This window comes from Tetranychus urticae, unplaced genomic scaffold (assembly GCF_039701765.1).
Source record: "Tetranychus urticae isolate SD_2017Ah unplaced genomic scaffold, NJAU_TeUrti_SD_1.0 Scaffold_7, whole genome shotgun sequence".
NCBI classification, from domain to species: Eukaryota; Metazoa; Arthropoda; class Arachnida; order Trombidiformes; family Tetranychidae; genus Tetranychus; species Tetranychus urticae.
This window is the reverse complement of record NW_028315839.1, coordinates 225,001-230,000: the sequence shown is the minus strand read 5'-3', so window position 1 is coordinate 230,000 and position 5,000 is coordinate 225,001. Positions and strand designations below refer to the sequence as shown.

Here is a 5,000-nt window from a genome sequence, read left to right as displayed (position 1 = left end):
TTGGTGGTTGAAGAGACGGGCCTGAATGGGTTTGGATCGTCAATCATCTTATCACCACACACTATTATACAAAGGTAGAGTACCTGCAAGACCTAAGGTCTTCCTTGGTACGACTGACAATATCTATGAGAGTTGGGCTTTAATGCTATCAGACTTCATATCTTGCATATATGTTCAAACTAGTCACTCAACAGAGTGAGCAGTATTAGTATTGAGCTCTGCTTGTGCAAAGCAGACCGCAGATTGATCCAAGAAATTGGTATCAAGCGGTTATAATACTATGCTGTTTAGTTGACTTGCAAACGTACCCAGCAATGGTTACTCCTGCTAGATGTGCTTGCACATTTTAGTGGAAGAAGATGGATTCTAAAGAGTTTTCTGCAGAATCATCTTAATGCACGACATAAATCTCGATACCTCGTTAAAGTTAACATCCACTTGCTGGTTGTTAGCTGAGGATATCGTATTTATAGCTGCAAAAACAACTTGTTTAGCATTTTACTTTGCTAAAACATCAAGTTACCTGGTTGATCCTGCCAGTAGTCATATGCTTGTCTCAAAGATTAAGCCATGCATGTCTAAGTACATACTGTTTATAAAGTGAAACCGCGAATGGCTCATTAAATCAGTTACGGTTCCTCGGATATTCTTTTTTACATGGATAACTGTGGTAATTCTAGAGCTAATACATGAACAAGTGTTCCAACCTCAGCTTGCTGACGGAAGGATCGCATTTATTAGTACAAGACCAATGATTCTTATTCACCTAGAACCCTGTTCAGTGATTTCGGTCGCTGTCTAAGGACTAGCAGTGGGGATCTTAGCAACTTCGGTTGCATTTCTTGTGATGACTCTGAATAACTGAGCAAATCGTATGGCCTCTGAGCCGACGATGTATCCCTCAAGCAACTGCCTTATCAACTGTCGATGGTAGGTTATGCGCCTACCATGGTTGTAACGGGTAACGGGGAATTAGGGTTCGATTCCGGAGAGGGAGCCTGAGAAACGGCTACCACATCTAAGGAAGGCAGCAGGCGCGCAAATTACACAATCCCAGTACGGGGATGTAGTGACGAAAAATAACAATACGGGACTCTATTGAGGCCCCGTAATTGGAATGAGTACAATTTAAATCCTTTAACGAGGATCTATTGGAGGGCAAGTCTGGTGCCAGCAGCCGCGGTAATTCCAGCTCCAATAGCGTATATTAAAGTTGCTGCGGTTAAAAAGCTCGTAGTTGGATTTCAGTCGAACCTATGGGGTCCACTGATTAAAGGGTTAGATGGTGATGTTAGGTTTCTTGCTTGTGTCTACGGATGCTTGCTTGAACCTTCATTCCTCTTTCCTGGTGGTTACATTCATAGTGTTTAGACAGAAAATTGCTCGATATTTGCTATCAATGCTCTTTACCGAGTGTTGATTCAAGCGATCGAGACTTTTACCTTGAAAAAATCAGAGTGCTCAAAGCAGGCGTCCAAAACCTCGAAAGAGGTGCCTAAAAACGGTATGGTCAACCATCTATATGATGCGTACCACTACCTTAACTTGAATGATCTTGCATGGAATAATGGAATAGGACCTTGGTTCTATTTTGTTGGTCTTAAGAATCCAAGGTAATGATTAAGAGGGACAGACGGGGGCATTTGTATTGCGGCGCTAGAGGTGAAATTCTTGGACCGTCGCAAGACAAACTACAGCGAAAGCATTTGCCAAGAATGTTTTCATTAATCAAGAACGAAAGTTAGAGGTTCGAAGGCGATCAGATACCGCCCTAGTTCTAACCATAAACGATGCCAACCAGCGATCATTCTGAGTAACTAATTTCATGACTCGAATGGAAGCTTCCGGGAAACCAAAGTTTTTGGGTTCCGGGGGAAGTATGGTTGCAAAGCTGAAACTTAAAGGAATTGACGGAAGGGCACCACCAGGAGTGGAGCTTGCGGCTTAATTTGACTCAACACGGGAAAACTCACCCGGCCCGGACACTGAGAGGATTGACAGATTGAGAGCTCTTTCTTGATTCAGTGGGTGGTGGTGCATGGCCGTTCTTAGTTGGTGGAGTGATTTGTCTGGTTAATTCCGATAACGAACGAGACTCTAGCCTACTAAATAGACTTGCAGTTTACACTGCAGTACTCCCCCTTAGTCAACCTGTGGGTGGTAGTATCTCTTGATGGTTTCGGCTGTTGAGGGCTCTGCTGCTATTAGCCTACAGAATTGGCTAGGGTAAGGATGCTGTAGCACTGTAAGGACTTCTTAGAGGGACAAGCGGCGCTCGCAGCCGCACGAAACAGAGCAATAACAGGTCTGTGATGCCCTTAGATGTCCGGGGCCGCACGCGTGCTACACTGAAGTGGTCATCGTGCATACTGTTTCCTGCTCCGAAAGGAGTGGGTAACCGCTTGAACCCATTTCGTGATGGGGATTGGGCATTGTAATTATTGCCCATGAACGAGGAATTCCCAGTAAGCGTGAGTCATTAGCTTGCGTTGATTACGTCCCTGCCCTTTGTACACACCGCCCGTCGCTACTACCGATTGAATGATTTAGTGAGGACTTCGGACTGGTCAATCCAGACCATTGGGAAACTAGTGGTCGGATTGTGCTGGAAAGATGTTCAAACTTGATCATTTAGAGGAAGTAAAAGTCGTAACAAGGTTTCCGTAGGTGAACCTGCGGAAGGATCATTAACGTATTACCCTCTTATTATAAGAGAAATACAACCTTCAAACAATCAAACACTCTGCATAGTGATATTGTAGATGCTAATATGGTGAATGCAATTGAATTGTATTTGCATTAGAGTCGCAATTGTGAATGTTTATTGCAAACATTTAGCCATTGCAACATGATTCTAATTTGCATTACATTCGTTCATTCATACATCCATCTTTCATTATCCAATGCAACAAAGAGTGAGGGTTATCTAACGATAGCCATAATTTCTTTTGCAAAACAATTGTAGTTTATAATGAAAAGCCTGTCTTGCTACATACTTGGTACCTGATCAAGTCTTCAGCTTATGCTGACGGCAAGGTTTAAAGAAGGAAGTTTTACACTTCTTCGCCTAACTAAGTAAAGACAACTATGGTTTTTATAAACTGCATACAATTGTTTTCAAACCCTCTCAATGCAGATTTAGGATACTTATTAAAAGTCCCACGGTGGCAAAGATACATCTTCAAGCGGTGGATCACTCGAATTACCAATCGATGAAGAACGTAGCTAGCTACGATAATCGGTGCGAATTGCAGGACACGCCGAGCACTTGAGCTTCCAACGCACATTGCGGCTTTCGGGTCTTTTCCGAGGTCACATCTGTCTGAGAGTTGAGATGTAAAATAATCAACAAAACACTTGCATACTACCATATATGCATTGTTTTGAGAGGATTGTATATTTATATGCATGAATCTTGATGTTTTATTCCTTTTCTTAATTGCAATTCGTTGCAATTTAGTAAGGAGAATCTCAAATCTACTTGTTTCACATGATAAATTTTGTGTACAATGCATATTTCATCTCTGCAAGCAGTATATATGAATAGATACTAGCATGAGATTCTAAGGTTAGTCGCCTATCTGACGACGCTAAAGTCGTATTGCAGATAACTATGGTGATCAACTAACCTGTTAACTGATGAATCTTCTTGCACTTGTATAAATCGTACAAATAGTAGCTATTTCATTCTGTTAAAGCAGACCTAAGAAGTAATGCAAAGGCAAAATTTGTGCAAACATTAAAGTAGATTTACGTTGCTTGCTTGCAAACAACACAAATAAACATTAATCAACTTAATCAATATTTTTGATCTCAGATCAGGTGAGGTTACCCGCCGAATTTAAGCATATAATTCAGCGGAGGAAAAGAAATCAAACGAGATTCCCTGAGTAACGGCGAGTGAAAAGGGATGAGTCCGGCGCAAAGGTTTTCCATTGAAAGGTGGAAAGCGGTGCTGCGTAATGGCTAGAGTCACGATTATTTCAACTAAATCTGCAAGTCCCTCTGACAAGGGCCCTCTTCCCAGAGACGGTTCTAGGCCGGTGGCAGATCTTGGTTAATGGAATATCGATTACTGGCTTTAGTCGCGGATAGAGTCAGATTGCTTGAGAGTGCAATCCAAATTAGGAGGTAAACTCCTCCTAAGACTAAATACGATGGTAATATCGATAGCAAACAAGTACCGTGAGGGAAAGTTGCAAAGTACTTTGAAGAGAGAGTTCAAAAGGACGTGAAACCGCTTGTAGAGAAACGGATAGAACCACGAAGTGTAGCTGAGAGGAGAACTCAGCTCCTCTTGTGTATTGTTGCCTTTTTCTATTCAGTGCTAAGAATGCTTTACAGCGTTCCAAGATCAGTAGGTTAAGGGGTAACTTTTAGCCTGCCCTTGGATCTTGGTATTGATAGGAGGAGTGCAATATGTGCATGAGGAGTGCATTTTCTCAACTCTCGTGCTCAAACCACGACCAATGTGAAGGAGAGTGCAAAACTCTTGTTCAAGTGATAACAGCAAGGTGTACTAAACACACACCTAATCAGCATTTAGTTTTCACAGCTACTAATATTCCTTGCGTTGTTAGACTTAGCCTGTGAGCTAGTGTTGGCAACTGTTACCACAGTCACATTGGAGATGAATCTCTGCTTATGCAGGGTCAACAATGCTTGTCATCTGCTCTGACGAATCCGACTAGTCTTTCGTTGATGATGTCTGTTTCTTCACCTGGTGTTGAAACAACTCATGGATTGGCTGGCTTTTGGTGGTTTGTTGGTAAAAGTGGCAAGCTTACGTTAACCTAGTGATTCTGTGGTCAGTAGATCGGTACTCTATCCGACCCGTCTTGAAACACGGACCAAGGAGTCTAACATGTATGCAAGCTGATCAGTCTTGTTTAGGCTTGAAAGGCGAATTGAAAGAAATTGATATGATGTATGCTTGTAAGAGTATACCGCAATATCAGCCCGTGATATATCCACTTTACCGAGATTTTCGCGGAGCACTA

General features: G+C 42.2%; 3 non-coding genes across 3 annotated transcripts in view; all 3 read left to right on the top strand.

The window, feature by feature from the left end:
• The first annotated feature begins 520 nt into the window (after positions 1-520).
• LOC149092645 (small subunit ribosomal RNA) lies at positions 521-2,690 on the top strand. Its single transcript, XR_016200701.1, has one exon. It is a non-coding gene; the product is annotated as a small subunit ribosomal RNA (ribosomal RNA).
• Positions 2,691-3,177: 487 nt separating this feature from the next.
• On the top strand, positions 3,178-3,332 carry LOC149092644 (5.8S ribosomal RNA). The gene has a single exon (XR_016200765.1). It is a non-coding gene; the product is annotated as a 5.8S ribosomal RNA (ribosomal RNA).
• A 476-nt stretch (positions 3,333-3,808) lies between these two features.
• Positions 3,809-5,000, top strand: part of LOC149092643 (large subunit ribosomal RNA) — a 4,168-nt gene continuing 2,976 nt past the window's right edge. Inside the window, exon 1 of the ribosomal RNA XR_016200726.1 lies at positions 3,809-5,000. This exon is cut by the window's right edge and continues 2,976 nt beyond it. This is a non-coding gene — a ribosomal RNA (large subunit ribosomal RNA).